Here is a 26069-nt window from a genome sequence, read left to right on the forward strand (position 1 = left end):
AATACACATGGACCCATGTCCACCTGAGCTGCCAATGGCAGAGATCCTGTCATTACACATATAGGATCACAGAGCTCTAGGCCAGGAGACAGGTGGCGCCCCCAGTGTACAGCACAGGGATTGCTGCTCCTTGTCGCCAGCTCCTCATAGGTCACGTGGACAGGGATTGGTAACTGCTCCTTATGTCACGTGGTTAGATGGTCGCCAGGACGAAACGGACAGCACTGACAACAGTATGGTGTGGCCGCAGATGTGAATAGTAACTTCAGTATTCACCCCCTCCGTGGCCGCCATCTATATATATCTATATACCATACTACTGTGCCCATTTACTGGACCAGGAACCGCCATACTTACCCCTTACACCCCGTAGTGTCCTGTATGAGCGGTGACTGGCCGGGTGTCGGCCCCGCCCTCACAGAGCGACCAATCACTGCGACCAATAGGAGAAGCAGAGAGACGTGTGAGGGGAGGCGCACGGGGTCACAATGGCCGGGATGGCGCGCTCTGCCGCCGGGGGTGATCTGCCCGCTGTGTGAGGGTGATAGAGAGGACACGGGGCAGGCTGACAGACACGGAAGGATAGACATGTCATCATAGATGATGGGAAATGGTGCATATGTGATCATAGATGATGGGAAATGGTGGATATGTGGTCATAGATGATAGGAAATGGTGCATATGTGATCATAGATGATAGGTAATGGTGGATATGTGATCATAGGTGATAGGAAATGGTGGATATGTGATCATAGATGATAGGTAATGGTGGATATGTGATCATAGATACATGATAGGAAATGGTGGATATGTGATCATAGATAGATGATAGGAAATGGTGGACATGTGATCATAGATGATGGGAAATGGTGGATATGTGATCATAGATAGATGATAGGAAATGGTGGACATGTGATCATAGATGATAGGAAATGGTGGATAAGTGATCATAGATGATAGGAAATGGTGGACATGTGATCATAGATGATAGGAAATGGTGGATAAGTGATCATAGATGATAGGAAATGGTGGATATGTGATCATAGATAGATGATAGGAAATGGTGGACATGTAATCATAGATGATAGGAAATGGTGGATATGTGGTCATAGATTATGGGAAATGGTGGATATGTGGTCATAGGTGATAGGAAATGGTGGATATGTGATGATAGATGATAGGAAATGGTGGATATGTGATGATAGATGATAGGAAATGGTGGATATGTGATGATAGATGATAGGAAATGGTGGATATGTGGTCATAGATGATGGGAAATGGTGGATATGTGATCATAGATGATAGGTAATGGTGGATATGTGATCATAGATACATGATAGGAAATGGTGGATATGTGATCATAGATAGATGATAGGAAATGGTGGACATGTGATCATAGATGATGGGAAATGGTGGATATGTGATCATAGATAGATGATAGGAAATGGTGGACATGTGATCATAGATGATAGGAAATGGTGGATAAGTGATCATAGATGATAGGAAATGGTGGACATGTGATCATAGATGATAGGAAATGGTGGATAAGTGATCATAGATGATAGGAAATGGTGGATATGTGATCATAGATAGATGATAGGAAATGGTGGACATGTAATCATAGATGATAGGAAATGGTGGATATGTGGTCATAGATTATGGGAAATGGTGGATATGTGATGATAGATGATAGGAAATGGTGGATATGTGATGATAGATGATAGGAAATGGTGGATATGTGATGATAGATGATAGGAAATGGTGGATATGTGGTCATAGATGATAGGAAATGGTGGATATGTGGTCATAGATGATGGGAAATGGTGGATATGTGATCATAGATGATCTGTGATGGATATGTGATCATAGATTATAGGAAATGGTGGATATGTGATCATAGATAGATGATAGGAAATGGATGGATATGTGATCATAGATAGATGATAGGAAATGGATATGTGATCATAGATAGATGATAGGAAATGGATGGATATGTGATCATAGATAGATGATAGGAAATGGATGGATATGTGATCATAGATCAGTGATGGATATGTGATCATAGATAGATGATCAGTGATGGATATGTGATCATAGATAATAGGAAATAGATGGGTGTGTGATCATAGATGATATGTGATGGATATGTGATCATAGATCCACGATCAGTGATGGATATGTGATCATAGATGATCAGTGATGGATATGTGATCATAGATGATCTGTGATGGATATGTGATCATAGATAATCTGTGAAGGATATGTGATCATAGATAATCTGTGAAGGATATGTGATCATAGATTGACGATCAGTGATGGATATGTGATCATAGATCAGTGATTGATAAGTGATCATAGATCAGTGATGGATATGTGATCATAGATCAATGATGGATATGTGATCATAGATAGATCAGTGATGGATATGTGATCATAAGTGATCAGTGATGGATATGTGATGATAGATGATCAGTGATGGATATGTGATCATAGATAGATGATAAGAAATAGAGTAAAGTATAGATACATATGAATACAGGAGATAAATAAAATGTATATTTTAGCCAAAGAGTATATATATACAAAACCACTATCTCTATCCTATTAATAACCATGGCCAATCTTCCCTTGATCCAGCTTATCCCTCCTTGGCTGTATTGGAATACCGATGTATCTGTGCACAGGCAGGTATGGGCCCCATTGATTTCAATGGGCTGAGTATAGTCACCTAGTGAGTGCATTGGGCTCATTGTCCAGGCATATACAGATTTTGACACAGAAAAACCCCTGTACGCTCGCAGAGTGACAAGCATTTACATATGGCCTATTGAAATTAACAGGTCCTGTACCTGTCCCTGAGCAGATACGTAGGTATGCCCTCTTCAAAGTGAATGTACTTTTTTTTAACCTGTTTTTGAAACGCCGTTCGGTTTCCACACTCGGCACCAGTCTTTTCCTGAGCAGCGGCCCAGCCCAGCTCATCCCTATGCCCCCCAGTTTGACAATATCCACTCCCCTCTGTGAAGGGGCTGCATTGATTTTATTGGGTTCACCAATAGGACGGAGGTAAGTATTTTTCCACCGCCTGTCAGGGAAAGTGATCAGGATCCCCAGCAGTCACACTGTCCTGATCAGTCCGTGACAGGAACTGCTCTGTTACTAACCCTCTTAAAGGGGATTTCCGTCTATTTTTTTTTTTAAATAGATTTCTAATTTATTTCTGTTTAAAAATCTCAAGTCTTTCAGTGTTTATCATCTGCTGTGTCTTTAATAAAATATTTTAAAAAAAGCAGAAAACCTCTGCTGCTCTGAACAGTTCCTTCCACAGACAGATGTGGCCACAAAGAACACTGTGTCAGACTGGAAAGAATACACCACTTTCTGCAGGACATACATCAGCTGATAAGTACTGGAAACCATGAGATTTTTAAATAGAAGCAAATTACAAATCTATAGAACTTTCTGACACCAGTTGATCTGAAAGAATCATCTCCGGCTCCTGGGACATAATGGAGATTTATCAAACATGGTGTAAAGTGAAACTGGCTCAGTCACCCCTAGCAACCAATCAGATTCCACCTTTCATTCCTCACAGACTCTTTGGAAAATGAAAGGTGGAATCTGATTGGTTGCTAGGGGCAACTGAGCCAGTTTCACTTTACACCATGTTTGATAAATCTCCCCCAATGTGTGCAGTGCTTATCACACTGAAACGGCCCAGCATACATTAAAACCCCTTCACTCCAGGAAATTATACAAGGCATTGGAAGTAGGAAGGTATATAGCCGTATTGCTGACATGAAGGGGTTAAACAAATACTGAGTAGCACTATTGGAGCACTCCTCGTATCAGGCACTCATCTAAAAGGCCCAGGGTAGGGCATTATATACTAGAAATCTTGTAATATGAAGCCACTGTAACCTGCGGGACCGTTGTACAGGAGAGACAGCTGTCATCACCTGCACAGACAATCCACAGGTGTACATAGAGGTTTAGGACAGCCTTTTAGTCCGTCATTAGTAAATACTGTCAGATTTGGAGGCGATAAAATCAGTTTTCCGGATGATAACGTGTTTTTCCGCAGAGCAAAGAAGTGTTAGCACAACATCATGTGCTGTAATGTATTATATGTATGGGGACAAAATAAAAAGGTTAAAAAAAAAACACACACGAAATAAATAAATTTTCACATTCCCCCATTATAATGAATCCCTTAAAAATAAAAATCGCCGCATCCATAATGACCCCGTCTATTAACCCGTTACATTAATTATCCCGTCTGATTAACGCCATAGAAAAAATGTATAGAAAATTAACCAAAATTACAATTTTTTTCGTTAATGCCGTCGTTAGATTGCTGTTTGGATCCTTTTTTTTCATTGACTTCTATTATATAAAAAAAAAAAAACGAATGAAAACAGAGGCTTTTTTTTTTTTAGCGTACACACAAACGTGGTTGACCACGTTTCAAAACGGATGCATTAAACAGACTGCAAAAACGCACAAACAAAACAAAAAGACAAATGCAGATCCTGGCCCAAATGCAAAATCTGTTTCCATCAGCCATTTATAATAGCTATTTCTTAGCTAACTATCTATAGCTATATATGTTATGTGGCTGAGTCTATTACAATTATGGGGCTCTAAAATGTCACTGCTACCTCTGCACCCCTTATAGTTATGCTTTATCACATATTAAAGATTTTCAAGCAGGCTTACCTCTCCCGGTGCCTCCGCTGTGCTGTCTCACCACTTCAGGACTTCCGCCAGGCTTGGGGATCTCCTGCTCCACTAACGTCACAACTCAGATGATTGATTGCCCTCTCAGCCAATCAGTGACTAAGACAGGATGCTGCTTCAGTCACTGATAGGCTGAGTTTGGGATCTATCAGCTGGGTCGGGTATTTTCCCCCAAGTCAAGATAACACCAGAATTTGGGAAAATGAGTTCTAACGGGGATCCTGCGGCCTGTGGCGTGGCACTTGGGGGCATGGGGAGAGATAAGTAGAGCTTGTTCATTATGTTCCCAGCTGCCTGCTTACAAATTTTTATTTTCTCCTTTCAATTGGCCACTAACAAGAGGAAAAGTACAGCGGACCAATCAGATTCTAGCTTTAGTTTTTCATTGTTTATCATGGGTGATTGCTCCATACTCCTTTGATAAATCTGGCCTTTAGTGTATATAATAACTATTTGGAATTCACTTATATCCATGCAACATTTGAATTGTGATCCATTTTCATATATGGAAAAATATCCTGTATTTGTGTGGGCATATTAATATAGAGTATTTTACACACGTTATCATTGTACCTGTTTTCTCTGCCGTCCTGGTAGAGAATAAGATAAAATGACTTCTTTTATGTGCCTCCTGGAGTATTTATAGTGGCGGAGTTGGAGTAAGAGTTATTAATTTCACTCTTCACACAGTCATTCTCATAAGCAATAATCCTGTAACCATCACCTCTCTGAGCCGATAATCTTTTTATATATTATTTCTTGTCCATCAGGATAAGCAGTGTATTTCTGGAATATTCAGTGTAAGACCAGTTTTTCCTTTCAACAGGATTGTCATTTAAATAGGAATTCTATATAAAAGAACTCCTCGAACTATACCAGATTTTCTTCTTCTTTTTTTAACCCTTATCTTTGTGTGGTCATCCCAAAGAGGTTTCATAGTATTACATACAGTAATACAACATGTGTGGGTTTTAATTAGAAAAGTGGTTGTCCCACTAAAAAATAATCTTCTAATTCTCTAGTGTAACATGATGCCAAATACCTCTTATATATCAGCTGTGGTTATCACATTGAAGAACAAAGGTCTCCCATCTTCCCTTTGGTCACGTAATTTCAAGGGAATTTCCTCCTTGTTAGAGCACTGATAAGAATTCAAGATTTTTTTTTTATTTCACTTTTTGTATATTGTGATGAGGGCTTCCATTTTGCCTGGGCTGTTCTTAAAAACATTAAGTGACATGCTTTACAATAAGACTCATGGACATAGACGGCAATAGACAGACTGTCCCCTTGGGATTATTTTAAAACATCATCGAGCATGCTCTGTGACCTTTGAAAAGGTCATTTCACAGGGAGATGCTGTTGTCTTGTATTAATGCTATCTATCTACTGTCACATGACGCTGCAATGCTGTACAGATCACTTTACAGCAGCCTCCTGTTATCACTACAAACACAACAGGAAGTCTCAGCTTAGTTTTAGCCCCAGTTATGAGAATGAAAACTGCAAGATCTCAGGATTATTTTATGATATACAGTGGTACCTTGGTTTAAGAGTAACTTGGTTTAAGAGCTCACAGTTTTTCAAAATTGTGACTTGGTTTAATAGCATTGCTTTGGTTTAAGAGCTCCCTGTACTGGGTGGGAGGGGGAGTGGGGGAGGGGCATGGTCTGCATAGCGGGGTCTACAGCCCTGTACTCTGACCCAGGAAGTCTTCCTCATCTCCCAAATCATGGCAGATCCACTTCAGGCTGGGGCTTGCATCAGGGGACAGGACTGTGGAGGTAATCTCTTCATAGCTGTAACCCCTCTCTCCCCGGACAGAGAGTGCTGCATGTATGTGGCCACATCTGCCCTGCTCATTCCTTCCTGCTTCCTGCAGTCTCTGTCAGCCCTTGTGTTTCCCATCCTCTCCATTACTGTAGAGTAACTTATAATATCACATACTCTGCGGTTTCTGAATGTTTGTATAATTTTTTCACATGTTATTCAGAATAATAAATCATTATTTTTGGGGTGTGGAACCAATCGTCTGCATTTCTATAATTTCTTATGGGAAAATTTGCTTTGGTTTAAGAGTGAATTTGGATTACAAGCACGGTCTCGGAACAAATTATGCCCATAATCCAAGGTACCACTGTAGATAGAAAAATGGAAATTTTGAAAATATGTCATCAAAAAATTCTTAACCCTTTCATGACAGGCCAAATTTTAATTTTGCACTTTAGTTTTTTCCTCGTCATGTTTAAAAATCTATAGCACTTGTATTTTTTCACCTACAGACCCACATGATCCCTTGTTTTTTGTGAAACCAATTATACTTTGCAATGACAGGCTTAATTTTACCATAAATATGCAGCAAAACCGGGAAAAAATTATTTCCATGGTGAAATTAGAATAAAAACGCTATTTATTTCATTCGTGGGGAGGGGCTCGTGTTAAGGCATTTTGTCCTATGGTAAAACTGACGTTATGTATGTTCCTCAAGTCAGTACGATTACAACGATAGGCAACTTATATAACTTTTATTTTATTTGATGGCTATTAAAAATGAAAACCTTTTTTTAAAAAAAAAAAATTAAAATTACTCGATTCCCATTCTTATAACACTTTTATACTTTGCTCTATAGGCCGGGTGAGGTCTCATTTTTTGTGCCATGATCTGTTCTCTCTATCGGTACCTTGCTTGCGTATATACGACTTTTTGATCACTTTTTATTTGCATTTTTTATTTTTATTTATAAAATGGAAAATGGGGGTAATTTAAACTTTTATTATGGGAGGGGATTTTTTATTTCTTTCTTTTAAACAGTAACAAAAAGTCCACCTGGGACTACACTGAAATCTACACTCATTGAGATCTATGTAATATATACATACTGCATAGATCCATTAGATCGGTGATGCATTACTCTGGGCTGCTGGAGCTAAGAGCAATGAAGTGTCAAGCCAGGATCAGCACCACTGCAGCGCAGAGCCCCAGCCCAGCAACAAGCAGTCACCCCCCCCCCCCACACACTAGACCAGCAATGATAGGCGACAAAGACCATTCAAATGCAGTTGTCAGTTTTGACAGCTGCATTTAAATGGCTAATTAGCCCCATAGTAGCTGCGTTCCTGCACTGCTTGACCCCCCTCTGAACACCCCTTCCCAAGCCCTTGGGTTGTCAAGGGGTTAAAAATATCTTTAACCTAAAAACATTCAAACAATAGGCCATTTTGTAATGACACAATTCCTTTAAGGAGAAACTCGGCGAGGCATGCTCGAGTCCAATTGTTCAGCACTTGAATGCCAGTGGCTGAGGAAGTTGGGTGCAGCCCTAGGAAGTTCTGGAAAACATGGATACAGCCATAGGCCAAATGCTGAACGATCAGACTCAAGCATGCTCCAGTTGCACTAATCTCTAGTCACATGTATTTTCGCTTAAAAACAAAACTACAATTTCTTATAGCAATGTATGTATAATCCTATAATTTATTATACTGCAGCTGTGTTCTCCCTAGTCATAAGGATGGTGTTAAAGGGAACCCATCACCATGAAAACCTATTGGCATCGTGTTATAGAGCAGGAAGAGCTGAGCAGACTGATATATCTTTATGGGAAGCGATTCAGTATAACTTGTAATTAAAGAGCCCAGTCTATTGAGTGATACCGCCCACTGGACTCCTTAACCCAGAATGAGCAGGAATTACAATCAACTTGTTACTTGGGAGTGGGAGAAGTTATTATGTTTCCACCACCTCCTGGCCTCTATGATTTTTTTACATATACCTGGAGTTAGCCTTTAAATGAAAAAAGGCATGTTAAAAAAATGGTTCACGTTCCTGGCAGGAGAGACCATGTCCACCATTTTCCGCATCTTGATTAAGATGCTTTTATTCTGCATCGGCTTATTGACATCATTGGGATATGGGCTAGCTATGGTACATTCAGTCGCCAAGGTAGAAGAAGACTCCAATCCCGAATTGAAGTGTAGATCAGGATCAGGAAGACACATGGCATCGGGAGGAAATTCCACCTTAAATTTGTCAAACAAGCCCAGTGGACTGTGGCATTCACGATCCTCTGACTTTGAAGGGTTCGCATAAAGTAGGTTATCCATGCTTTAACTTCCTGAAATGGAAAATGCACATTTGCTGTAATGCAGAGAAATAACTTGCTTAACTATGACTGATGCTTAAGAAATGTGGAACAAGTGCTTGTTAAAGTGCAGACCCACTGGTGGCCAACTGGTGACCTTAAAGGCAATCTGTCACCATGAAAATGCTACCTAAGCTATCGGCATCATGTTATAGAGCAGGAGGAGCTGAGCAGATTGATATGTATCTTTATGGGAAAAGATTCGGTAAAACTTATAATTTATTGACTTAAATCCTTGATGTTTCTATGCTAAAGAGTAGAGATGAGCGAACCGGGTTCAGGTTCGAGTCCATCCGAACCCGATCATTCGGCATTTGATTAGCGGTGGCTGCTGAACTTGGATAAAGCCCTAAGGCTATGTGGAAATCATGGATATAGTCATTGGCTGTATCCATGTTTTCCAGACAACCTTAGAGTTTTATCCAAGTTCAGCAGCCCCCGCTAATCAAATACCGAACGTTCTGGTTCGGATTGACTCGAACCCGAACCCGGTTCGCTCATCTCTACTAAAGAGTCCAGTCCACTGTGTGACTCCGCCCACTGGACTCCTAAACACAGAATGAGCAGGGGTTTCAATCAACATTTTACAAGTTATACTGAATCTTTTCCCATAAAGATATATATCAATATAATAGTCAATCTGAAGAAAAACAGGATCTGGCACGCACCGATGTAGCACTAGTAAAAGGTTTCTTTATTCACCAAACAGGTAACATGGAGTGGACGAATATAATCAGGCAACAGCTGTTTTGCATTGATCACACTTTTTCACAGCCCTGTTACCTGTTTGGTGAATAAAGAAACCATTTACTTTTACTACATCGATGCTTGCCAGATCCTGTTTTTCTTCAGATTGACTATTATTTGGACTCTTTTTGTATATCTGTGCATCACCCGTAGCATGCTCCAGTTTGTTGGCCACTATGCACACCTGACTACCTGGTCCACTAGCGATTATAAGTAGTGCCAAGGACTTTTGATGTGGGGATATATATATCAATCTGCTCAGCTCTTCCTGCTCTATAATATTTTAACAGATTAGGAAGCATTGTCTTGGTGACAGGTTCCCTTTAAATTTACTGTTCTTATTGAAACAATCCGCGCAGCATTTCAGGACAAAAAATACTAAATTTCCGTTTGATCTCTGTTTTCTGAAATGAATCCTGGTGGTTAACAGAAATAAGACACCTTTTTTTTTTTTTTTTTTTTTTTTTGCATGAACCTGTCATTTACATAAAATAGTAATGGCACACCATCACAGCTGACCAAACGGACAAATTAAAGTTGAAGCGACTAGACATCCTCTGTACTCTAGTACGTTAACAAGATCCCACTGACACGTGACAAAATCCATCAACGTTGTTTCTTTATTAGCAAGCGCTTCCACTTGTTCCATCGCTCAACAACGCCGAGCTCGATCCACAACAGTAACAGACCTTTAACAACCTTTAAGAAAATAAAATTCCAATCTATTTTTACAATTAAAGCAGCATCTGCTTAAACACCAATAAGAGGGGGATTTAACAAGGCAGGAATTAATTAGCCAGGGAAATTCAGCAGGGTGTCCTTGTTTCCCACTGTATGCCCTTGTCCTTGATAAGGTTTTGAAATTAGAACAATCCTCTCTCTCTCGCTCCATCTCCTGGGAGTAGAGCTTTGAAAGGTAAATCCTACAGAGCAGTGTATGCAAATCTCCCATAGCTTTGAAAGTGATTTCATTCTGACATATGCAAAAAGAAACTCTTTCAAGCATCGCGTACTTCATCCTCAATAATTCTCATCATCTTGACGTATATTTAGGCTTTAAAAATGAAGCCGGAAAAAAAAAAAAAAAGGTGTCATGCGGATCTCTGAGAAGGTAACCTCCATTTCTCCTCTTTCTAGTGCTGCAACAAGCCGCCATCGTTCTGACATCTACATTGAAGCTTGTATGATGAAGTAAGACTTTTCCAATTAGCCGAGATGAAATTAAAAGCGGAGCGTGACAGCTAAAACTAAGCGCTTGTCCCAAACTGTTCAGTGAGTGGCTTTCATTTATAATATGGCTGGTTGTTTATGTCATTGACTATTGCCAAACCCTCCTCCTCCTGCTGCACCAGTATTACACAATGAGACAATGAAGAAAAGCGTCAAACAGGAAACATTTTTATCTATCATTATAGGGGTTGGCCACTTTATAGTAAAATAGTTCAGTGTACAGTGTTAGTAAGTGTACTCACTGTATATACTGACAGCAGCTCCCTGTGTACCTCATCAGACTCCCCTTCTCCAGGCTGTGCTGTTCTGCTCTGTGTTGATTCTGTCCATAAGATGGCCGACATGGAGGAGCATGTGACCATGTCTTGCCCCCAGTGTCCTCTACTGAGCCTGTATATACCTATGGAGGATACTGGGGGAGCAGGGCATGGTCACATGCTCCTCCATGTCGGCCATGTTATGGACAGACTTACCACAGAGTAGGACAGCACATCTTGGAGGAGGCCACTCTAGCTCTATGAGGTACACATGTGCTGATAGGGCCTGTTCACACTGAGCAAAAGTGGGAATTGAAGAGTAAAGTTTCCTGACGGAAATCATGGCATACTTTATTTGCGCGAAATTGCAGCTGAATCTGCGCTGAGAAATCAACGAACGTAAAATAAAATCTCCATTGATTTTCTATGGGACCCATCTAGCGGAATCCGCCCAAAAATTGACATATCAATTGTTTGAATAGCAAGCCCATTTGCGGCGGAATAATCTGCGCAATTGCGCTGTGTGAACAGTGGAGCAGAAATCCCATTGAAATCAATGGGAAATTGCTCTGCTGCTAAATTTTGGGTGGAAAATAGGGGCGGATTCCGCTTGAAATTCCGCCGCTTTTGCTCAGTGTGAACTGACCCATACAGTGGAATAGGGACAGAGCTGATTACCTCAGTACTCCTGAACCAGCTGTAATTTTTACAGCCGATTCAGGAGAACCGCATTGTGAAAGCATTTGGAGAGGGGGGGCCGAATGCACCCAGTCCCCAAAGGCACTACTACCCTCAGCTGCCCTACTCCACCGGTTTGAAGTTTAAAGATTTTTATATTTTGTAGCTTCCGTTCCACAATTTTTGTAATTTTTGTGGGGTCTTTGCATGACAGTGTAAGGGCCCTATTAAACGGGATGATTATCATGCGGAAAATCGTTATATTATTTTAATTTGAACGATAATCGTCCTGTGTAATTGCAGGCAATGATGCGGAAAATCGTTTGGCCGTCGTTGGTCGTTGATTTAGACCTGACCCCAAAATCATCACCAATCGTTCGATAATCGTTCGCTGTAATTCCACATTTGTTCACTAATCCTTTAGTGTAATTGCACATCGTTCCTTCTTTTGCTGGGATCAGATGGAGTAAATGATGGTAGTAATGATCGTAACTAACGACTATTGTTCTGTGTGATATGGTGAACGATTTCAGTTTAACAATAAACAATCTTGTTTGTGATATTTTATCGTTAGTCGATAATTGTTAAAAATCGCTTAGTCTAATAGAGAGAGAAGTGTACTTCACTAATATGTGGCCAGCCTCCTCTGAGTGACATCACCAGACAGTAAATTAGAGGTTAAAATTAGATTTATAATGTCAGAAAAAGTATGGAACTTTGTCAGTCTTTGGGGAATCTATACTTCATATGGAGAGGCAGTCAGACTGTCACTGCTGTACCTCAGTTAGCTTTTATTCTGTCTTTTTTTATCCCTTTTATTTGTATCTTACATTGTATGTGTATGCATCTTTTTATCCGGCAATTCTGTTTTGTATTGCCTGGCTCTATTGTGTAGTAAATTGAAAAATTAATAAGTTGTGTCCTTGTAGTCTTATGGGATGCAGGCTTCTAAAGGGAAAGGGTAACCATTTGCTGTTTAGTGAGACTAGTTGGTGCTAAGGAAATATTGAACTATCTATAATAGGCCCCATTGCCTAATCTATATAGGTATAGGTGGTGGCAGCATATTGTGTTATGAAATATTGGGATATTGGGGTGCTATATGGGTAAGGCTGGGTTCACACTGCCTTTTTGCAGTCTGTTTAACATATCAGTTTGATAGGGAAAAAATTGTGTGCCATCCGTTTTTTCATTGACTTCTCTAATATAAAAAAATGATCAAAACGGATCTTTTTTTTTTTTTTTTTAGCATTCACAAAAACAAGGTTGACCATGTTTTTCTGTACATGAATGCGAATGTCCCACCAGTACATTGTTTTTTTGTTTTTTAATATGAATTGACCCTTTCCAAGTCTATTACTGAGCAATGGCCGAGCATGAAGCACTGAAGGCGGCCAGCTGACCCCCAGTGTGACGAAACCCCCTCCCCTCTGTGACGCTTTTCCATTAAAATTAATGGAGCTGCGTCACAGAGGGGGAAGGAGGTCGTCACACTGGGGGTCAGCTGGCCGCCTCCAGTGCGTCATGCCCGGCCTGTGCTCAGTAATATCGATGCCGTGCATGGGAATTGGGTGGCAGTTCAAAAAAGGGCAGTGGCAACAGCATCAACGTGCTGGCGCCTGTCTATTTATGTAAAAAAACATGTACCAGTGGTACATTTGCTTTAAAAGTAACCATTTAAAAACTGATCCTTTAAACGGACTGCAAAAACGCAGTGCAGTGTGAACCCAGTCTTTTAAAGCATCATTCTGTCATCCAGAGGCGGTTGTACGTGAATTAAGGTGGTTGATGAATACTTTCAGTTTTGTAGTTCACCCCACTCATGTGACCAGAGAGCAGCGCCAGTCACACTGTCTTACTTTGACCTGGAATAACTTTTTGAATATTTGGCAAACATACCGTGTTTCCCCAAAAATAAGACAGTGCCTTATATTCATTTTCTTTCCCAAAGAGACTCTCTGTCTTATTTTCTGGGCATGTTTTTTTGGGGGGAACGGCACCAGAAAAGCTTGGGGACGGAGATTGGTGTGCGGCACTGGGAGGGAGGCAGAGGTGAGCTGCACGGGGAGGAAGATTGGTGAGCGGCAATGGGTGGGAGAGATGTGAGCGGCACAGGGAGGGAGAGTGGTGAGCGCCACCGGCAGGGAGAGAGGTAAACGGCACGGGTTGGGAGGGAGATTAGTGAGCGCCACCGGGAGGGAGAGAGGTGCGCGGCACGTGCAGGAAGATTGGTGAGCGGCACTGGGAGGGAGAGAGGTAAACAGCACAGGGAGGGAGATTGGTGAGCACCACCGGGAGGGAGAGAGGTGAGCGGCACAAGGGGGAAAGGAGATTGGTGAGCGGCTTTGGGAAGGAGAGAGGTGAGCGGCACAGGGAGGGAGATTGGTGAGTGCCACCGGCAGAAAGAGGTGAGCGGCACGGATTGGGAGGGAGATTGGTGAGCGGCACCGGGTGGGAGAGAGGTGAGTGGCACAGGGAGGAAGATTGGTGAGCGCCACTGGCAGGGAGAGAGCTGAGCGGCACAGGTTGGGAGCGAGATTGGTTAGCGGCACCCGGAGAGAGGTGAGCGGCACCAGGAGGGAGAGAGGTAAGCGGCACGGGGAGGGAGATTGGTGAGCGGCACGGGGAGGGAAGGGGATTGGTAAGCGGCACCAGGAGGGAAAGAAGTGCGCAGCATGGGGAGGAAGATTTGTGAGCGGCACTGGGAGGGCGAGAGGTGACCGGCACGGGGATTGATGTGAACAGCACGGGGAGGGATGTGAGCAGCACGGGAAGGGATGTGAGCAGCACGGGAAGGGATGTGAGCAGCACGGGGAGGGATGTGAGTGGCACCAGGAGGAAGGGATTGATGTAAACGGCACAGGGAGGGATGGGTGCAGCATGGGACAATCACAGGGAGGGAGGGGGTGAGCGGCGGCGGTTGGTGGTGGACAGCCTTACTTTCAGGATGGGGGTGCCTTACTTTCAGGGTGGGGGTGCCGAACTTTCGGAGAAATGCCTTACTTTGGGCTACTTGGTAGACTAGTTGGGGTGTCTTATTTTAGGAGGATGCCTTATTTTCGGGGATTCTTCCAGTCTTTTTGTCTATTTTTTAAGCTTTTCACTAGTTATTGGTAGGATATTGCATTGGATTGATATGCTAGTATCTGTATGTTTTCTCCTGTCGTTCAGCCTTCAGCAGCTATTGGTCAGGTGATGGGAATTTTTTGAGATTTCATTAAAAAAGCCTTTAAACTCCAAATTCCTTCTAACAGACAAATAGACACAATAATACATCATCCTGACAGTAAGCCCCGCTTGCCATGGTAAGAAAATATGGACTCAGATTGCATTAGAATTTACATTTATCTCTAAATATAATTGCTTTTCTTTTCTTCCAAAACCTACAGGAGCCATCTGTGACTATTTCTCATTAAATTAAGAGCTCGCTGAAAGACGGGTTCTGCATCAAAGTTCCCATACATTCAGTATCCTCTTGTTTGATCATTCCATGACAGTTTAAGTAAAAGTTAAAGGGAAAGCTGGCTACTGCAGGATTTCATAGGGGAGGATCCAAAAAGTAAATGTAACAATTGGAGCAACCATAGAGACAAGCGATAAAAAGTTCATGCTCACAAAGAGATAGAATACAAATACCACTATAGCAGGGGTGTCAAACTCAAATACACAGTGGGCCAAAATTTAAAAAATTTAACAAAGCCACGGGCCAACCTTGATAATTATTAAAGCGCAGAGTAGCGTGCAGTGTTCCTGGCGCTGTCAGTGGTGTGCGTCTCCCAGCCCTGTGCACTATAATAAATGACATGATAAATTGCTATGACATGATTAAACCCCAATTCATGTAATAGCCAACCACCAAATATTGCCTCATGTAGTAGCCAACCCAACCAAAACTGCCCTACACATTAGCCAGCCCTCCCAATAGTGGCCAAATAGTAGTCAGCCCCCCAAGTGTCCCATATAGAAGCCAGCCCTCCCCAACAGTATCATATAGTAGCCAGTCCTCCCCATATTCTCTTATAAAGTAGCCAGCCCTCCCCAATAATCTCTTTTATACTAGCCAGCCCTCCCTGTAGTCTCATAGAGTAGCCAGCCTTCCCAAAAGTGCCCAAATAGTAACCAGCCCCCCAAGTGTCCCATATAGTAGCCAGCCCTCCCCAATAGTCTCATATAGTTGCCAGCCCTCCCCTGTAGTCTCATATAGTTGCCAGCCCTCCCCTGTAGTCTCATATAGTTGCCAGCCCCCCCAATAGTCTCATATAGTTGCCAGCCCTCCCCTGTAGTCTCACATATTAGCCAGCCCTCTCCTGTAGTCTCATATAGTTGCCAGCCCTCCCCTGTAGTCTCATATAGTTGCCAGCCCTCCCCTGTAGTCTCATATAGTTGCCAGCCCTCCCCAATAGTCTCATATAGGAGCCAGCCCTCCCCTGTAGTCTCACATATTAGCCAGCCCTCCCCTGTAGTCTCATATAGTAGCCAGCCCTCCCAATAGTGCCCAAATAGTAGCCAGCCCCCCAAGTGTCCCATATAGTAGCCAGCCCTCCCCTGTAGTCTCTCATATTAGCCAGCCCTCCCAATAGTGCCCATATAGTAGCCAGCCCTCCCCATAGTCTCATATAGTAGACAGCCCTCCCAATAGTGCCCAAATTATAGCCAGCCCCCCAAGTTGCTGCGCAGGGGAGGCGGGCTCAGTTCAGGACATGCTCCAATGGCAGCACAGGATCTTTTCTTCACATTCTGAACGGGCCAATAATTTACTTCGGCGGGCCAACTGCATGGTAATCAGAGATTTCTTAGGCGGGCCAAAAAAAATGGCTCTGCGGGACAGAGTTTGACATGTCTGCACTATAGAGTTGATAATTAATGAAAACAGGTTAGGTTCACACTGTATTATTGCTGGGTGTCCCAGCTATACAATGGCATCCCATTAAAAATGGTGCACGGCAGAGGGACCGTTCACTTTTAAAGGCATTTTCCAGCTAAAATCTTTTTCTTTCAAATCAACTGGTTTCAGTAAGTTATATAGATTTGTAATTTACATGTATTAAAAAATCTCAAGTCTTCCCATACTTATCAGCTGCTGTATATCCTGCAGGAACGTGTGTTTTCTTTCCAGTCTGACACAGTGCTCTCTGCTGCCACCTCTGTCCGAGACAGGAACTGTCCAGAGCAGCAGCAAATCCCCATAGAAAACCTTTACTGCTCTGGACAGTTCCTGACATTGACAGAGGTGGCAGCACTGTGTCAGACTCGAAAGAATACACAACCTCCCGCAGGGCATACAGCAGCTGATAAGTACTGGAAGACTGGAGATTTTTAAATAGAAGTAAATTACAAATCTATATCACTTTCTGAAATCAGTTGATTAAAAAAGAAAAGGATTGTCGCTGGAGTACCCCTTTAACCTACATGTGAGCACTGTACTGCTGGGAGGACAGCTATATACATCAGCAGTCTACTGTGAATTCTTTCCTATTTTGAAGATATCTCCTCACTCCATGATCAATGGTACTTTAAATCTATTTTACTGCTTATTTCCAATTGACTCTTGAAAGCAGCCTGTCCGCTGAGCTCACTTACTTTGTTGGAGAATGATTGATGTCCAATAGAAGGGGCATGTAAATGTTCCTTGCACAGTGATATAGTTTCTGTAAATTTCCTGATGGACATTATTCGATACAATTAGATAAGATAATAACGGACATCATCGGGTAATTAAAGTTGTGTGATTTATTCACCTTGGCAGGTGTGCCTTTTACAGTGCATAGGGTTTTTTTTTTACCCCAGTTAACCAGTTGATTTATTGAACTTTGCTCTTTATACTTATTTTTAGGTTATCTGTGATGGTGCTTTGACTGTTGCTCCTAGGGTCACTTTCTAAGATGTTCACTAGTTGAGGTGTGATTTGTTGTAGAGGACCTGTCACCACTCTTGACACGCCTGTTAATCCTTTTATGACCGGAAAATTTTTTGCTTTTGTTTTTTTCCTTTTTAGTTTATAAAAGCCATAACTCTTTTATTTCTCAATGAATAGAACTGTTTGAGGTTTTGGTTTAAAAAAAAACAAAAACGATTGTCCTTTGTATTGACACCTTTCATTTTACCATAAAATGTAACATTAAACTGGGAAAAAATATTTGTGAGTTAAATTTAGAAAAAAAAAAAATAATTTTGCATCTTTTTACGCAGTGCACTTTACAGCACTTTTTTCTGTGGGTTGTTACAGTTATTCTGATACGCCATCTACATAGGTTTTGGGGGGGGGGGTTGCTACTTATAAAGGATTCAAACTTGCATAAAAATGCATAAACTCACCATATTTAGACCCCTGTAACTTTTATTTTTCCATCTATAGATCTGTGTGAGGACTCATATTTTGTGCCATGATTTTTACGTTTTATTGGTAGTGGACTTTTTATTCAATTTTGTTTTGTGATGTAACAAAAAAATTATATTCTGGTGTTTTAACTCATGTATATGGGCTATCTTTCTTAGAAGCAAGGAATTAAAAAAAAAATTCACATTTTTTTTTTTACAAATTCGGTAGTTTTCCACTAATAATCGTTTGTATGACCAGAATTTATTGTTAATATAAGGCATAATGTGTCACAAAAAAAAAAAAAAACATTTCTGAATCACTTGGATTTGTTAAAGCGTCACAAACTTAATAACGTATCAGGTTGGGCTGGTTTCACACATAGCAAGTTGTTGTTTTTTTTAAACTGCTCCTGCAGTTTTTGAGCCACAGCCAGGAGTGGATCCAGCAGGAAGGAGACATATAAGTGTTCCTTTTATTTTTCCTATTACTTTAAATCCACTTCCTGTTTTGACTCAAAAACTGCAATGGCAGTTTTCCAAAACACAGCCTTGTGTGAAACCAGCCTAAGACAGGTCAGATTTGAAAGATAGGGCCGTGTCCTAAAGGCTAAAATTGACTGTGTCCTTAAATGTGTATTCTCAGCTGCCAAACTTACCCCTCTTCATACTCCTGGACTGCTTTCACTACCTGCTTTGGGTAGAGGGCACCTTCTCAGTCACTGGCTCTTCTGCCAGCAGCAATGTGCTCCTGTGCTCTGCACTCTGCTGTTCTGTTCAGCTCTGCTATGCCAAGTCCTGTTCTGACAGCTTCACTGGCTGGGACCTGTCAGTGTGAAGATGGTTTACTGCAGATAAGTTGGCCGAGCAGGTGAGCTGTACTCTGAAATCTTGACCATCACTCCCTGCAGAGCAGTGAGGGAGGGAGTCTTGAGTTCGGCCACTGCTGATAACACAGAAAGGTGGTTGGGAACCTAGTAGGGAGTGCCCACTGGGGAGAAAGATCTAAAAAGAGAAATGAAACCAGTTGCAAAGTTTCCTAACTTTTAAAGGCCTACTGTTTTAACTATAGTTGTGATTAGACTTCCACTTTATTAGGTTGAAGTGGAACAAAACTTTATTTGAAGATACAGCACTGTCCTCCTTCAACACATTGGTACAGCTCCTTGGACCTGGGGATGATATTGTATAAAAGGAGTATGAGGCAGGAGCACTGTCAGGAGACTGGTCAGTAACGGCATTCCAGAGCTCCTTAATCTTGGAACAAGACTGTCACCCCTTACCCCTCTTCCCCCATTTTAACAGGGGTTAACCCCCTGGGGACCAGTTCAGGTCAAAACCAAAAAAACACAGTGAGCACCAACAAAATACCCACATAAACCCAAAATCACAAGGAAAAAGCGCACCTCTTACCCCCCCCCCCCCCCACACACACACACACACACACACACACACCCCGCCAAAAAAAAACATGAAAAAAACATCATGTGCCACATTTTTGGTGGTGGCCAGAAAATCACCACAAAACAAACTATGTGTGAGGGCACCCTAAGTGCACTGTAGATAGAAATGATTTGCCCCCTGTAATCCTCCCATCAGTTATTTTTTAAATATTTGTTCAGGAGGTTTCCCAACGAATCCCTGCTCATTTCCTTCTCCCAAGAATAGAGAAGCTTTGTCATTCAGAGGAGCTAGGAACAGGTTTAACCACCTGATATATAAAAAATTATTATCCCACACTCCAACTATGGAAACTTTTGCACTTTTCCCTGGTTATGGCTACTTGGTAGAATGGAGTGGTAGCAGACGTGTCCCACTTCTCGCGATCCCTGTGGTTTTGCCAGGGATATTTAATTTTACAGCATTACAACTGATTTGTACAATGGATCTTTACAACCTCTTTGCATCATTGACTGATAGAGACTCTATAATGAGCGAACCTCCAGCATGCTCAGGTTCATCTAAACCCAAGCATGCAACTTTTGATTTGAAGAAGTTGGATGCAGGCCTAAGAATGCCTGGAAGACATGGATACAGCCATAGGCCATAGGATGTATCCATATTTTCCAGAACTCCCTAGGGCTGCATCCAACTTATTCAGCCACCGGTAATCAAATGCTCATCTCTACTGTTTATTAAGATAATTGCTTAGAAACTAGAGAATCATAATGAACATTGGTGAGTGAGCATGTGCCTTTTCAAGCTTAGTGTCTTACTGTCCTGCCTATGGCTGAACAAGTTTTGCATGGTGTTTGTTTGAGCTTAAAAAGAAGCCCAGAAACCTTCAGCAGTTTTTCCTGCTTTTTTGCAGCTTTCCTGGCGTTTTCTCATTGAAGTATAAATTAGGCTGTGCTCACACTGTTGCTGGTTTTTGCAGCCGTTTAACATGTGCATTTAATGAGGGAAAAAACGGATGCAATTGTGTGCATCTGTTTGTATTCGTTTATCATTGACATTATAAAAAAACGCATCCATCTTTTTAGTGTACACAAAAACATGGTTCCACTTGCACGTAGAATATCTAAATGGGTAGCAAAAAATTTAATTTTAAATACTTTCAGGGTGCGCTCCCATATCGTGGTTAACACATGTGGCATTATCCACAAGATAGGGCGTAAGAGATTGCTGGGGTCCAACTAAAGGGTCCTAAAAAATTCCCACTGAATGGAGCAGCAGGCCGTTCTTTCACACCTCCGCTCCATTCAGAGGCTCCATAGAGAATGAACACAACAATGGCACAAATGCGCCAAGATTTTGGGGGCCACTTACTGAAAATTATGTGAAGCCCCAACAGTCGGACCCCTGCAATCTCTTAGTTATGCCCTATCCTGTAGCAAGGTCATAAATTGGCCAGATGGGAATACCCCATTAAAGGGGTTATCTGACCAAGACTCCTTTCTTTTTTTTAGCTATGCTCAGGGAGGGCAAAAACAATTACATTTGCGCTGGGCACTCCACTGAGAGTAGTGGTGGATGGTAGTACCGGGTAGGATCCCGGGCAGCTGCCTGCACGATGTTAGGTCACGGTTAGGCTGGGTTCACACTATGTATATTTCACGCTGTATTTGGTCCTCATGTCAGGTCCTCATAGCAACCAAAACCAGGAGTGGATTGAAAACCCAGAAAGGATCTGTTCACACAATGTTGAAATTGAGTGGATGGCCGCCATATAACAGTAAATAACGGCCATTATTTCAATATAACAGCCGTTGTTTTAAAATAACAGCAAATATTTGCCAATAAATGGCGGCCATTTACTCAATTTCAACATTGTGTGAACAGATCCTTTCTGTATTTTCAATCCACTCCTGGTTTTGGTTGCTATACAGCCTCAAATATACGTAGTGTGAACCCAGCCTTATAGCACGAGGGGATGCAGCCAACCAGCAGGAACCTGACCATGCGGAGCCCGAGCAATTCTTCGTTGTCCTTAGTCAGGGCACCAATAATTACACCAATGCCAAGGTTCAGAAACAACGGTATCTGTATACTTATTATAACGGTGGTAACTAGTAGCAACAGTCTCTCCAGATGCAACCGGGTATAAGGCAGACTTGGATAAGGCAGAGCAATGGGTGATGCTGCAATAGGCTGTGATGATAGCGTACTGAATGATGGGAGTAGTAGTGAGACTGACGTTTAGATGCTGGGCGGAATGAAACTGAGATGAATACTTGCTGTTAATGATTTAGAGAAATGATGAGAGGAATGACTTAAGAACGGCACCCAGATCTTGTGGTTAGGATGAGAATCTTGAGAACTTGAGAATAGAACACAGCCAGGAACACTTCTTGTGGAACTGGAGCAGCAGAGCACACGTATCTCTCTCCTGACAGGGGAGAGAGATCACACACACAACCTGTCCCCTTGAAGGTGGAAGACAAGACTGAGGCAGAGAGGAAGTCACTTGGTATCCTCAGCCAAAGCTCGATGGCCATTGGGGTTACCATGGAAGCAGGGGCAGTCACGTGACATCCAGCCATTGCATCATCACACCATTAGGACATATAGGACCAAATATACATAAGAAGTACCATACTTGAACACTGGGGGGCGACATAATACCCTTAGGCACTGATAACTGAACATGCATACAAGGAATGAATGGAATAGCAGACCTGCATACTGAGAGAGGTGACACAATACACACAGTTTGCAGTGGACCATAGCTTTCCAGAACAGAACTGGCTACAATAAAGGTGCAGAGATAAAGTGACAAATAAATACTCTGTTCTGGGACACTGCACATTCACTTACCTCCCGCCTGTGCCACTGACTGAGCAGCTCGACACGTCACATTTCAGAACCCAGGAAGTCAGATGCTGAAGACCGTAACAGCGGCAGCACTGGTGCCAGGGTGGTAAGTGGATGCAATAGTTTTCACCCACCCCCTCCCCGGGCATTGCCAAATGTCCTGGCTGGGCAATCCCTACAAGTGTCTGAAGATTGGCAAGGAGGACCACAGTTTGCTGGGTATACAGAATACAATATTGGACAAGTGTGTGCTGGATTATTAGTTTTACTGTATTTATGACCAACTCTGCCCTCTGCTGGGCAATTGTATTAAAATATTTTAGTTTTTTTATTAGCTTAAATGTTTTTACCACCCAACTTTAATTATTAATTTACCTGTCCATAAGAATATCTGCACATCAGGGCATCGCTACATTTGTATGCTTACATTTCTATGCTTAACAAAAACTATATTCTTACATATATACCGCTGATGAATTAATATCATTGGTTCTTGTTACAGTGGCCCTGTCGGCTATCGATCAGTTTGTGAAGCCAATGTGATGGAAGTAGAGATGAGCGAACCGGGTTCGGGTTCGAGTCCATCCGAACACTAACATTCGGCATTTAATTAGCTGGGGCTGCTGAACTTGGATAAAGCTCTAAAGTTGTCTGGAAAACATGGAAACAGCCAATGACTATATCCATGTTTTCCACAGAGCCTTAGGGCTTTATCCAACTTCAGCAGCCACCGCTAATCAAATGCCGAAAGTTTGGGTTCAAATCGACTTGAGCATGCTCCAGGTTCGCTCATCTCTAGATAGAAGCTAGGGAAAAGGGCAATAGTAAGGTTCTGTGTCTGAGCATCTTCAAAACAGTGTTATGCTGACTCTGCTTCGAGCGGAATGTCAATCAAGCAGCTATAGGGATGGGAGACAATTCAGCCTGCCGCACTTCAGGGGCTTGGGAACGCCTCTTTGACACTTTACACAGAAGACTAAAAAAATGTTTACGTTATGGAAGCACAGACAGATATATGAAGGCCGCCATGTGTCTCTGAGGCCTAACAGTGATCTAACAGTGTCAGCGGTTTGGCACATGACCGATTTAGTAAGTTCTTAAAGGAGTACTCCAGATGGGAAAAAAAAAGTTTTAAATTAACCAGTCTTAGTATGGTTTGTCTGTGTGGTGCTGTATGGATTTGAAAAGAGAAATCTTAGTCTTTCCTTAAAGACATGTTCCCTGTTTATAGTCTGTTCCTTGCTTTGGCTTCAAAAATCTGTCAGATAAATCAGTCAGATATGTGTGTGTGTAAAAGGACCCTTAAGCCCCTATTACACATTGTGATGTGGAGAGCAAGTGAGTGGCGACCTTTTAGATCAGCACTCACTTGGTCCTCGTTCCCGGCCTGCTGCTGGCGCTATCGCACGTACCGACAGCGAGTGAGGAGGAGGGGTTAAGAGGCGGGTGGCCGCGGGAGACATAGGCATAGGAGACAGCAGTGGTCTGCTGCAGCCGCTCCTGTTACACGGAGAGATGACAGCTGATCGTTAGCCTTTCAGCCTGTTGAAAGACAACGATCAGCTGACATCGTGCATGTCGGCTAATTGTTGCCTTTTATTACACGAAGCGATTATTGGCTGATATCGGCCAATAATTGCTTTGTTTAATAGGGCCTTTAATGTACCATGAAGACCTGATTTATAGAGATGAGTAGTGAAATATTCGACTTTCAAGAATTCGAATCAAATAGGCACCGATATTCGACTATTCGAACGAATACTCGATCCCATTATAGTGTATGGGTAAAAAATTCGAGGCACTTGAAAATCAAAATTCAACCACTTGGAGGTCACCAAGTCCCCCATGAAACCTCCCTAAACGATGCCAACACCTCCGGAATGACTCTATGACATCAGGGGGAGCCTGCCTGGGTGCACCCAACACCCCAAAATCGCAGTATAATGCCACTCTCCGCAGTTGCAAAGGAAAAATATTTGCGAACGCTTTACGAAAGTTTACCGCAATGTTCACACATTTCCTTCGTATTTCGTGCGCAGCGTTACATACACGTTATTTGCGGGTATCACGCATTACGCTGTACAAACGCTAGACTGCAGCACGTGCCTTTTACTGGGCAACTGGCACAATAGGTATCACGTGTCTTTTACTGGGCAACTGGCACAATAGGTATCACGTGCCTTTTACTCGGCAACTGGCACAATATGTGTAGCGTTTACGTGCCCTTAGTGGGCTAAACCAGGGACACTATAAGTCACTTGTACACACAGGGTACTGGAATGAATACGCCTGCTGCTGCTGCTGTTATATCACCTCTTTCTTAGCACTGAGAAGTGCTTTGGATTCAGAGATGACCTTTTTCGCTGGATCTTAGCCCTGAAAAGGACTTTTGGGTTCTGTAGTAAGCCTGCCTAACCAAAACGCTACTAAAACCTATCTCTCCCTGCTGCAAGATCTCTCCCTGGCTAGGTTGAAAGCGCATCTGCGGTCAAGAGTCGAAAGTTAATTATTAAATATTCGAGGTCATGTGGTTCAACCATCCAATGAGGGTAGACGCCGTTTTTGCGCTGCGTGCGTACTCCCAGGGTCCCTCACGGCCTCCTTGCGTGGTGATTGGATTTAAAAGAGCGCCAACTGCGATGGGAGGGCTTTCAAATGTTTCCCGCATATTCATCACACTACTCGATTGAATTCGAATCTTTCGAATACCGCAATATTTGATTGAATACCTACTCGATCGAATCATATTCGCTCATCTCTACTAACTTACAGTCTCCTCTGAATAGCCGACAGTCATACACGACTTCTGTATGCATAGATATTTTTCGTCTCTGCTTATAAAGGAAACAGATTTTTGCATTGCATTGACTAATGGAGTGTGACTTATTTTTTGCCATATTATAGATTGTAACAACCAGAAAAGATGGCCTTCTGCAACCAAATAAGTCTATCCAAGGCTGCGTTCGGACACCTGAAGCATTGGACACAAGGCATGATGGATCCCTCGCACCATGTTAGGACCTTACTATCTACATGGCTCTGCAGGTATTGGGAATAGCCGAGCCATTTTTAAATGTGTTCCTGACAAGAAAGGAGCACGGATCGTCTTCAGCTCCTGTAGTCATCACTTTCAAGGCCTGACATACTGGATGTTCGGAGGACGCTTCTGTACTCCAAGGTTTTAAATAGCATTTGAGTTGCTGTCACATTCCTGTCAGTTTGAGCCATTTTGCTCTGACCTCCCGCACTAGCAAGGTGTTTTTCAGCCACGTAACACTCTTTGGAAACTCTCTGGAGAATATTTAGTGTGATCAGCAGTGTCTGAAATTCTTCAACCAGCCATCTGCCACCAACATTCATTCCACAGTCAAAGTCACTCAAATCACATTTCTTATTTTAGTGTTTGACCTAAAAGAACAAATCATGGAGGTGGTTAGGCAAGAAGAAGAACATAGCAACTGAATATACAGTAATGCCTAAAGTTACAATATAAAAGGGGTAATAGTGACATTTTTTTTTCTTTCAAATCAACTAGTATATAGATTTGTAATTTAAGAAATCTCAAGTCTTCAAGTACTTATCAGCTGATGTATGTCCTGCAGGAAGTGGTGTTTTCTTTCCAGTCTGACACAATGCTCTCTGCTGCCACCTCTGTCGATGTCAGGAACTGTCCAGAGCAGCAGGAAATGTCCACATAAAACCTCTC

At 42.3% G+C, this 26069-nt stretch overlaps 1 protein-coding gene and 1 long non-coding RNA gene across 6 annotated transcripts in view; one reads left to right on the forward strand and one right to left on the reverse strand.

Annotated features, from left to right (window-relative positions):
• The window catches only part of SPOCD1 (SPOC domain containing 1), a 75821-nt gene extending 75323 nt beyond the window's left edge, over positions 1–498 (reverse strand). For 2 of the 4 annotated variants that reach the window (XR_011363202.1, XM_069971326.1), the window contains exon 1: positions 358–497. The gene's annotated coding sequence lies outside the window, so the exon portion shown is untranslated. Of the gene's footprint in view, positions 1–357 lie in introns of all 4 variants that reach the window. The other 2 variants (XM_069971327.1, XM_069971328.1) reach the window with 2 other exon arrangements.
• Positions 189–25853, forward strand: LOC138793055 (uncharacterized). Of its 2 annotated transcripts, none has more exons than XR_011363204.1 (3): positions 189–238; positions 10767–10901; positions 25268–25853. It is a non-coding gene; the product is annotated as an uncharacterized lncRNA (long non-coding RNA). The 2 variants fall into 2 exon arrangements; XR_011363203.1 differs by having other exon boundaries at positions 196–252.
• The last annotated feature ends 216 nt before the right edge of the window (positions 25854–26069 follow it).

This window comes from Dendropsophus ebraccatus, chromosome 5 (assembly GCF_027789765.1).
Source record: "Dendropsophus ebraccatus isolate aDenEbr1 chromosome 5, aDenEbr1.pat, whole genome shotgun sequence".
NCBI classification, from domain to species: Eukaryota; Metazoa; Chordata; class Amphibia; order Anura; family Hylidae; genus Dendropsophus; species Dendropsophus ebraccatus.